Genomic DNA, 12,456 nt, shown 5'->3' on the forward strand with positions numbered 1-12,456 from the left:
TACCCAGCCAACCAAAGGAGAATAGGAAAGTGGGAGAAGGTGCAATGTGAAATCAAACTCAATATATTCTTAAAAATTACTTAAAATGAATGATTAAGCTTAAGGAAATCATTATGGTTTCAAAAGAAAAGAAGCTAAAGGGAATAATTATGATTGCAATCACCAAAACATGGGTCAAATAAATTGGAAAAATGAACTGCTGACTTTTCTTCCGGCTTCTAGACGCTTTTCTTATTTTCGGCTCTTCAAATTTCGTATTCTAACCTAGAAAATAACATATTTTACCCACGTAGAACCCACAACTACTGTTGTTTGTACAATTTAAATATTGGACCCATTAAACACTACTATAGATCACGAGAAATCCTAAGTGGTTCATCAACTGTCTCAATATCTTGCGGGAATTCTTCCATTATAATTTGATATATGATGATATTAATTAGAGTTTTTTACACTACGGGGCAGTTTCCAAGTTTTTATTACAAGATAAGTCAGTTTTTGCTACTGAGACAGTTTCTGCTAACTTGGGGTTGGTGGGATGTGACTTGGTTTGTTTCTTTTTTGAGTCTGGTTTCTTTTCTCACGACTAGTTGGGCTTTCTAGTTAAGGTTTTGAATTTAAATTTTCGAAAGTTTTGTTGGTCCCGATTTTAGACCAAACCAGATTTTGTTTATTTTTTTAATCTCCATTACATTCCGACAGTAGCTCGTGGTTGGTCGTGATGCTCGGAATCGGCTGCGGTGGTCGTTGCTTCAGTTGCACGATGAAGCTCGAGCAACAATGGCCAAATCTCACAAAAATTTCAAAATCTAAAGTTAGAAATCAGTTTAGAAGTGAGAAATAAACAATATTGAAGTGTAATCTACACGTAAACGAAAAAGAATGAAAAATACATGAAAGAAGTAAAAGGCGGCCGCAATGTTTGTTGCAGGAAACCCTAAAAAATCTGGAGAATACGAAGATATATTTACTAAAATGCCACTTATTAAATGTACAACATGTAATATATGTACATGTGTACAAAGACAACATGTGTACATTGTATACTACTAAGCAACCACCAATCCACCTATATGTGTACAACTTCTTCACATATATTGGTTCATTTTCGATGTACACGTGTACTCGTCAAATTGTATATTACTAAAGCAATGTATCGTAGAATCATGTATTCTCATTTTGTTTTAAATTTTCACATGAACAATGTTTTAATGCTATATATATGTACATCGCTTTACATATCCACATGTACATAAGGGTGTACATGTGTACGACATCTTCACATATATATGTACAACCTCTTCACATATATTGGTTCATTTTCGATGTACACATTGTATACTACTAAGAAACCACCAATCCACCTATATGTGTACAACTTCTTCACATATATTGGTTCATTTTCGATGTACACGTGTACTCGTCAAAAAGTACACACAAAAATAACCTTAATGTGTACAATGTTTACATGTGTACATTGTATATTACTAAGACAATGTATCGTAGAATCATATATTCTCATTTTGTTTAAAATTTCCACATGTACAATGTTTTAATGATATATGTGTAATCGCTTTACATATACACACGTACAAAAAGGTGTACATGTGTACAAACAAGCCATAAGCATAAAGCCATAAGCATAAAAATCAAGCCACAAGCATAAAAATCAACTCTTTGTTGTCACCTAGTAATCCACAAGTAATAAATGGACCCGTATAGCCTAAAAATCAAAACTTTTGTTGCTACAAATAATAGTTGCATACTTAAAAGAATCTTTAAAAACGAAGAGGATGAAACAAACTCAATTCAAAATCAACAAGATCAACAAGAATGATCATAATCATTTGGAGGCTCACTTGGGTGACTCGGAACCGGGTAGACCGAGTCTCAACCCGGTGGTCTTGAACTTCAGATCGTCAACATGTTTATCCATATCTACTAGGCTTCTCTTCTCCCTACTTTGAGGTTAGCTGCTCGGTGAATCTTCCATTTCTCTCCTCGCAGTTCGTCTCCTCTGTTAACTCACATACTCCACAACCTCAAACCTTTCTTCATCGCAAGCTCTCACATACATTGTAAACCGACTCATTCGCTTACCTCATTGAGATTATCGGTCGGGAGCAAGACTGAGGATAATAATTATGAAATCTTTTTTGAGTTAGATAAATCGATTACTCTATTATTCTCAGAGACATGAACATATCTGAATCTAATGTGAGAAAGAGAGGGGAAAGATAAAGAGAGAGAAGCATGAGCTGTCATATTAAAAGATTAAAAATAAATATTATTTTCTTATTTAGTTAAGTCTTAGTTAGATTCTAATTGTTTCGTGAGTTGGAAGTGGTGAAATGTGTATTGGGAGAAGAGAAAGTGTAGGAGGAGCATAAACTGTTCTATTGTGTTAATAAAAACTTAAAATTGTCTTATGGTGTAATTGTTTCTTCTAATTAAGATCAACGAAAACCTTTAACAAAAAAAAAAAAAATTAAGATCAACTAGTCCTCTTTTTTTCCCTACATATGTCAATTTATATACGAATACTGAAGTTATAGACAAGTCTTCAAAGCTAGTTTCTATGTTCAATCGATTCAGGTTTAGAATACGAGTAATAACCGTCTCTCTCTTATGAGTTCAAAAAAAAAAAAAAAACCGTCTCTCTCTCTCTAGTTGCATGTTTTGTGTACACGTGTGTACTAGCCATACCATACCAGTGGCTGATGAATGTTGTGTTTAAAGCCAGTATAGCTGTATTGGATGATCTTATCCTCTTGAGATGAAAGCTGTAACAGCAGAGAAAAGAGAGAGACGGAAAACGATTGTAATACCAGTACCACGGCTTAAGTTTCTGTCGTTGAAGCTAATGAATCCTGATGTTCAACAAGTCCTTGTGAGATATAGTTTTTTTCTTCTAGTTTGAGAAGTGAGATGAACACCTGGTGACTACCTCTTGTGTTTTTAGCTAAGGGCTAAAGAAGAGAAAGATCTCAACAAATACTTTGCGATTAGCTAGGGAGGCAGAAAAATTATCCGAGAAGTTGTCTAGATACGGGCTAGAATGATCTAGCTAGACTTAAGATATATCGCAATAGAGTTGGTGTTTCCCAACCAACAAACAACTTGAATATACATGGATTGACGAGGTGACACAAGAGTAGGTGTAAGTCTTCGAGATGTATATGATTAATTAGAAGGTGTATGATTTATCATTTCTACTCCGTCAAAGTTTTGCAAAAGTCCAACTTTATAATACTTATCAGGTCCCGCAGATCTTATGGCAAGTGGATACTTCAGAAAATTTTGGGTACAACCACACAAAACTTATTCGAAGATTCACCAAAAGCAAAGAAAAATGTGGAGGAAGAAAAGAATGAAAATTTTTGTAGGATATTTATTTTTAAGTTTTTGTCACAAAAATAACATTCAATGAGAAAAATTATCGAAAGCAGTTATATTATAGAGTAAAAATATATTTATACTTAGGATTAACTAATCTAGACTTAAGATTTAGAGTTAAAGGATGAAGTTTTGAAGATATGGTTTCAAATTTTAAAAAATAAAAAATAAATATTAAAAATTTCAAAATAAAAAAAGAGTATTTTGGTTATATTTTTTATTGAATGTTTAAATAAAAACTTTCAAAATAAAATAACAAAAACTTAAAAATAGCTATCTGAGAGAATTATTCAAATAGAAATACTTTCCTGAATAATTAAACACAGTAGAGTAAAGTTTTCGTTGGACTAATAATATTTAATGTAAGAAAAAGAAAGATAATCATGGATCTATTAATGTGCCTTAGATACATTAAAAATAACAGTGAAAATGAGCCATTTTCGTTCTATATCTATCATAATGTATTTTACATATATAATGCTTTCATAAATCATTTGATTCATGTCTATTGTTGCAGCTCCCTTGTTATTATAAATTCAAGTCACAAGTCATTAACTTGGAAGAGATGAAAGACAACTCTATGCTACTTACGTCTCTATGAAGTAGATTAAATTTTAACTTTGGTTAACCAAAGCGAACCAATCACACTATTATTAGAACCCATGCACTATAAAAACAATACATTGGCTTTAAAAAAATATTATAATATCTTCCAGCTCAATGTATTGAACATCTTATAGTAAATGAACATCTATCTTTTATATCTATCTGCTCAAGACAACAACACTAACATTTTTTCTTATTTCAACAACACTAACATTGATGTGAACTTCCTAACATAAATTCTTCAACTTATTTATCTGTTTCATAAATCTGTAGCACCCTCGTTTTTTCTTACAATTATGCTATTCAAGTCACAAGGAAATAAAACAGTTCAGAGCAGTTACCAGAAGCGTGAAATTATATATGTCATAACATATAGAAGAATGAGTCCATATAACGAAGGGTGTCCAACAACCACTCCTAATAACCGTTCCCTAACGGTTACAAATTCATAATGCTTTCCTACGTGATCCATACAATGATACACACGATACAATGCCAAGTTATTATCACCAAAATGGAATTAAGTGATTAATGTTTTAGAATAGGTTGTATACTGCTACATTAGTGTGTCGACAACATATATACCGTATAGCATATAGAAGTATATGTATTTATATGTAAACTATATCTATACGGTATATACATTTTGTATAGAAAATTGTTTGTTGTATCTACTGTATTGTGTATAACTTCTTAGGTATAGTACAACTACAACCCATACTTTATGTTACAATTTAATTATGACTCAAATGCTCCTTAGATAAAATGAAAAGAAAGGAAAACAAAACATAAGACTTTTTTTTTTTTTTTTGTAAACTACAAAACATAAGACTTTGTTACGAAAAAAAATACATAAAGAGGAGAACAGCTACATTAGCTGACTCTAGTGTTTTGCTTTGGTACTAGAAAGTAGAAACATACATCGAGATTGCATGCCGTTTCTTTCTTTGGTTTCAGCAGCCCCTATGAATGAATGACAAGACACCGACGCGATGTTTCCAACTTTGGCTCTGTCTCGGGAATACACTCTTTTCTGCGTTTCTTTAAATAATTTATTTCTCTCCATTTTCACCTCTCCTTTTTTGGGGAAAAAGGAAACTGCATCCTAAATCTATCAAACAAATTATAATTCACTCGTTATCTAAAAACTTTATTTTTTCAATATATACTGTACATATTATAGATGATTGTCATATTATCCTTCTCAACCAACCGGTAAAATCTACTAACAAAAATAATTAAAAAATATATAAATTTTTTTTAGCCACATCTTCTAATCTATCACCTCTATCGCTACGTCTCTACTTCACCATCTCTTTCCACTGTCTCTCTTTCTTCTTCAGATTATCAACAAAATCATACATTTTCTTCTATCACATAATTCTTCTCTTTTAATACTTCACCAAAAGAACAATCAATTGTTCTAAAGAATAGACAACGATAAAGTCATAGCACACAACAACTCTTTCATCTTTTTTTCCTTTTTTTAAAAATCAATTGATTCTCACAATCATTCTTTTGTTTTCATACTATGTTTTCATTTCTGTTTTTGTTTTAAAGATCCAGTAGTGAAGAACAAACAACGATGAAAGCGTAAACGGTGAGCACACACAACAACTCTTTCATTTTTTTTTCCATTTTTCTTTCTTAAAACAATTGATTCTCACAATCATGCTTTTGTTTACATACTTTGTTTTCGTTTGTGTTTTTGTTTTACAGACCCAGTGGTGAAGAACAACGACGGCGAGTCGGTAAAAGCATCATCGTGTCGGAAAAAAAGAGAGGAGATGAAAACGATCTCTATATGGTGGTGAAGAATAATGATGGTGAACGAAATGAATGTGTATCAGCCTGTCTTAAAAAAAGAAGAATTGAAAAAAATGAACTCGTCGCCGTCTATACTATATTCGGTCAAATGAACAGTATAGTATACATTCTTATGTATAGCTACCTATGTACGGTCACCATACTATTTGAGACATATTTCTATACTACTCCTTAAAAATGTAATAATATGTCATGTTTTTAAATTTGATAGGTCTATTTTTTATCATTTTGTGTGACTGGTTGTAATATGAAATTCATTTTTCGAGTCTTGGACAAATTTGATTATTTGGAACATTCGTTTACTATACTATTTAGACTATATGGAATATAAGATATGCAACATGCTAACCAAGTAAATGTGCTTTAAGTGTTTAATATTGGAAAACAATTTATAGATTGTATTTGGGTTTATAGGTTCATGCCTAGGGTTTAGATTTACTAAGTAAAAGTTTGGGTATAGTAAACCATATTATATACATTCTATTTGGGTTTATACTTTTTTGATTAGGGTTTAGCTTAATCTATTTATTTAGGTTTAGGGTTTAGGGTTTAGAGTCGGTAAAAGCATCATCGTGTCGGGAAAAAGAGAGGAGATGAAGACGATCTCTATATGGTGGTGAAGAATAATGATGGTGAACAAAATGCATGTGTATCAGCATGTCTTAAAAAAATGAATTGAAGAAGATGAACTCGCCGTTTATACTATATTTGGTGAAATGAATAGTACAATATATATTCTTAAGTATAGCGCTACCTATGTACGGTTACCATACTATTTGAGACATATTTCTATATTACTCCTTAAAAATGTAATAATATGTCATGTTTTTAAATTTGATAGGTCTCTTCTTCGTCATTTTGTGTGATTGATTGTAATATGAAATTCATCTTTCGAGTGTTGGACAAATTTGATTATTTGAAACATTCGATTACTATACTATTTAGACTATATGGAATATAAGATATGCAAAATGCTAACCAAGTAAATGTGCTTTCAAGTGTTTAATATTGGAAAACAATTCATAGATTGTATTTGGGTTTATAGATTCCTGCTTAAGGTTTAGATTTACTAAGTAAAGTAAACCATATTATATACATTCTATTTGGGTTTATACTTCCTTGATTAGAGTTTAGCTTAATCTATTTATTTAGGTTTAGGGTTTAGGGTATATTTTGCTTAGGGTTTAGTGACTAGAATTTAGGGTTTAGTATTTAGAAGGTGAGGGGGTATGGTTGGGGTCAATATTAACTTCTTTCATGCAATCATAGACATTTATAGTTTCACTAATATGTACTATGTTATTTATTTTGTTCCACTCTATTTGGGATTTGTGTTTATATTTGGGTTTATGGTTTATATTTGAGTTAGGATTTAGTGATTAAAGTTTAGTGTTTAGTATTTGGAAATTTAGGTTTTGTGTTTATATTTGAGTTTAGGGTTTATACACTTTTTATTTTTTTTAATTTTACGTTTCTATCCACTCATTCTACTGCATATAGTAAATAAATATGTTGTAAATAAATTTGTGACATGAGTTCTTTTACGTGATGTGTTTGTAAATAATAGTAATTCATTATTGACCAAGAATAAAAATTTCTTGGGTGGATTAAATTGGTACGTGACTGCAAGTGTTTCTATTAAATAAATAGTCTTAATTTAATCTCACCCCATGTTATTTTGACAAAGTCATATCTAAAAATACAATATTACCGGATGATTACAGGAAGAAGGGGCAGAACCGGATAATAATTGGCATAAATGATAGCTATTACATTACGTCAAAATCAATGTCATTCACTTAACTTTGATGCCAAAGTTGGTTATTTAGTAAATTCACCCAAAAGAAAACGTAACGAAAGTGAACTAATTTGGTTATTTAAGTAATAATCAATTGAGAAAATTACTAGAATGTATAAGAAAAGTTGGTTTATTACTAGAGTGTTATACATCTTTTAAAAATTACTAGAGTGTTTGGATACCCCTAGTAAATGACAATAAGGACCTTTGGTTTGTTTTTTAATTAAAATTATTTTTAAACATTAAATCCACATCACTAATTAAGTATTCACATCAGTAATAGAGAACAATCAACCATCTCTTTAATTACATAACGTTGAAAAAAAAAACACAACAACACATCACAACTTCGTCGAAGAACTAAAGGAATCCTAACCGCCTCTTCCCTGAAATCGTCATCGACATTGTGTTTACTCCGTCTTCCTCGAACTAACTCTCTGTCTTGTCTTCTCCGATATCGTCTTCCCCGAAATTTTCGTCTCCAATTGTTTTTACGAAATATTTTTCGCTGTAATTGCCCGAAATCATCTTCTCTGCTGTGTTTTTCGAGTTTGTGGCTGAGTTTTAATTTATGGTGTGGCTGAGTTACTTTTCTTTTACGGTTGGTTTATATATGCAGTTATGGCTGAGTTACTTTCCGCCAATATCCGAAAACCTAGCTATGAGAAGTGTGCATTCTGAGGAGAAAAGACAAATACATTCCAAAAAACACACAGATCGACAATTGTAGGATGTATTTAATTAAGTTTGTTTGTGATTTCATACCCATATTTGGATAATATAATTTTTTTTCAGATCTGAGAGAAAGAGAAAATTGAACAAAAAGAAAATGAAGGAGATGAAAAGAAATGACGGATTCAGTAGAGACGAAGACGAATACCAGAATTGTGCAGAAAACCTGTATTTTTGGTTTTCTATGTAAAAAACATAACTCACCCATGTATTGTGTTTTTGATTTATACTATGTTTACACTACCCAGCCGTGTCGTTTATATATATCTCAGCCCTGTCGTTTACATAACTCAGTCATACCTCAAAAATACCCTAAAATCAAAAAATATTTAGATAACTCAGCCGTATTGTTTATATAAATCAGCAATACCTCAAACATACCCTAAAATCGGAAAACTGAATTCAAGTACTTTAATAAGTTATATTGAAGATCATCTTATCAATACCAAGTGAATATAAATCAACTGAATGTGTATAGTTTCTTAAACTTCAAGTTGAGACTTTAACTTGATCTTGAGATATATGTTCTCTTACAATCACTTATACAATTCTGACTTACAAGACTCTAACTTTAATCTTTTCTTAAATATAAATCTCAAATCATAAACTATAGAATTATAAAGTTATAAAAATTTAAAGTTTATCTTTGAACATTAAATCCAATATTTTTATTATTATTTAAAGTTTAAGGTTTAGCTTTAAAGTTTACGTTTATAGTTTAGAGTTAAACTCAAATTTTAATCATTTAAAAAAAATCTTTAATTTAAAGTTCCATTTTAAATTTTGATTTAAACCCGTGACTACATTTTTTAAATTTAAGCAATTTTTAAAACAAAATGAAAAGAACCAAAATTACAAATTATATTGCTTTTTTCGTGACCATTGATTGATTTTAGTCTAAGGGTTCAATATTTTCAATATAAAATTATAATATTTTATAATGTTTTAAAATTTAAACTACAAATATTAAATATAAAATTATAAAGTTAAATATTTTCAAAACATTATCTCAAACCATATCTATTTCGAACCTTTAACCCTAAACCCTGAACTACATACTTTGATCTATACCATAAAACATTAAACTTCAAACTTTTTTAAAAAATTAATTAATCATCTGCCATAAATTCTAACTACAAATGTTAAAACTCTAATATTTTTGTTATTTAAAAATATAATCTTAAATCTTAAAACGAAACCAAAAACACTATATACCAAACCCTAAACTCACTCAGTTATATACACTAAACTTTAAACTTCATATTTAAACCATACATAAAAAAATCAACATATAATCATAAAATCCAAGTTTTAAAATTTAAAACTTTATCAAAAATACACTTTAATATAAAATATAATTTTAACCATCAAAATTAAAACATTAACCATTGATTGATTTAATCTAAGGGCTACAAATCCATCTAGTGGTTATCTTCTAACTTCTTTCTCATTGGTTAGATTTTTTTAGTACAAGTATTACAATTCTTGACCATTGATTAGTTTTGATCTAATGGTTTAAAATGCATTTTTTTCTTCACATTCTCTCTTCTATTTGACGTCTCCTTCTCCTATTCTCTTTCTTTCGGGAGTTCTTTACAGTTTCAGATCTTCTTCATCTCTCTCACTTTATGTCTTGTAAACAAGAGAGATTCATACATTATCATTCATTTTTTATGCCTTAGTATATTTGGTTTGTAAATCTTAGAAGTGAGAGAAGAAGAAACGTCAAAGAAGAAAAGAAGATTGTCGGAGAAAAAGAAAAAGTGTCGAAGAAGATTGGTCTTCGCCGTCATCACGGATTTGAGCTCGTCGCAATCTATACTTGCCGACGTCGTCCTTGTTTCTGTTTCTTAGATCCATTTTTTCCGGTCTCCATCTTCACCGTAGTCGCCACTACCACCGCTTGTCACCACACTTGTCATCTCTCTCTCTTCTAATCTCTCTCGCTCTTTCTCTGTGTTTTGAATTTGTTCTTGTTACTAGAAGGTGGATAAGGCAGATGAGCTTGATGGTGGAGGAGATAACAAAACCGTTGTGTGACTTGAAGACGTCGGAGCTCTCGTAGTAACGAGACTGCGGTGGCGAAGGAAGAAGACAATAATGACCTCCCGGCTTTCGTGATATGGAAGAAACACGCGGTGATTTAGTTAGGTTTAGATTTTGTCGACACGGCTGCAAGCTTTTTTGTTTCTAGGTTATAAATTAGGGTTGGTTTATAATTAAACTCAGCCATAACATATGCATAACTCAGTTGTAAGTGTGCATAATTCAGCCGTAACTTATCTGAATGGTATAAGCCAATCGTAACGTTCCTATAACTCAGCCGTTAAGTGTAATATGTTTCTCGACGTTTCGTATTTTGGGTGGGAAAAAAATATTTTGGGTGGAAAAAAATCATTCCTTCAACTCTGAACACAATATTTAAACTTTAATATTTTTTAAAAATTTAAACCCCAAACCCTAAACTATAGAATTATAAAGTTATAAAAATTATAAATTTTATGTTTTGAACACAATATTAAAACTTTAATATTTTCTTAAATTTGAACCTCAAACCCAAAACTATAGAACTACGAAGTTATAAAAATTATAAAATCAGTCGTAACATATGCATAACTCAACTGTAATTTGATTATAACTTTAGCCGTAACGTATGCATAACTCAGTTGTAAAGTATGCATAACTCAGTCGTAACGTATCTGAATGGTATAAGCCAGCTGTCCTATAACTCAGCCGTCAAGCGTAATTTGTTTCGCGACGTTTCGTATTTTGGGCGGGAACAAAATATTTTGGACGGGAACAAACTCATTCCTTCAACTCTGAACACAATATGAAAACTTTAATATTTTCTTAAATTTGAACCTCAAACCCTAAACTATAGAATTATAAAATTCTAAAAATTATAAAGTTAATCATTTGAAAACAATATTAAAACTTTAATCTTTTCTTAAATTTGAACTTCAAACCCTAAAACTATAAAGTTATAAAAATTATAAACTTAGCCGTAACGTAAGGATAATTCAGCCATAACGTATGTGTTGGAGACTTAATGTATGAACTAAAGTTATCATATTCAGATGACGCACCATCTGAGTCATCAAACATATAAACTCAGCTTTCAAATTCATCATCTTCTTCGTCTTCTCTCATTTTCTTATTTTTTTTGTTCAACTCTCTTATTTTCTTACAATTTACGGGACTTAGCTTCTTCATCTCTCTCTTTGAGTCTTTTTTCTTCTGCAAGACGACGAATCCAATGAGAGATGGAGCAGCAGGATATAGGACCGCCATACATGAAACTGGAGGAGAGGAAGCTTCTTCTTTAACCGATCATCATCGAAAACGACGACGACTGTAGTAGATCTGTCTCATATTTTCAATTTTAAAAAATCTATGTTTTCAGACCCAGTCGCGGAAACAATAATTATCAGAACCATAAGATCTCAGAGAAAGATAAAGAATAAGTTGAAGAAGATAGATAAAGAAGATGAAGAATGAAGAATAACATAGACCCTTATTTTATTGTTGTAACATTAGTGATGACATGGTAAATCCGAATTGATGACATGGCGGATGACATGGAAAATCGGTTAGTCAGCCGCCAAACGAATATATAACTCAGCATAAATAAATCAGCTCTCATGTACAATGTAAGTCAGCCGAAACATGGATACTATTTCAGTAATTAATCTTTCGCTAATAAATCAGTTGTAATTAGGATGACAAATCTTAAGTCAGTCATATCGTCAAATAAATCAGCGGTCAAACAAATGATATTCTAGTAATTAATCTTTCGCTAATAAGTCAGCCGTAAATAAGCTGAGTTTACTATTAATCCATCCAATGACGGCTGATTAAATATAACTCAGCCGTAACAACATCTCATAAGTCGGCCGTAAATTCAATAACTCAGCCAGTCGATGTTCATTAACTCACTGTGGAAACATAACTCAGCCGTGACTTAACTACAACTCAACCAAATTTTATAAAAAATCAAACCGCCGATGTATAAGTCAGCCGTAACTTGTGTACGTAAGTCAGCCGTTATCCCATAAATCAGCCAGATTTCTGTAAATCAGCCGTAACTAACGGCTGAT

This window comes from Brassica napus, chromosome C3, assembly GCF_020379485.1.
Source record: "Brassica napus cultivar Da-Ae chromosome C3, Da-Ae, whole genome shotgun sequence".
Classification (NCBI taxonomy): Eukaryota; Viridiplantae; Streptophyta; class Magnoliopsida; order Brassicales; family Brassicaceae; genus Brassica; species Brassica napus.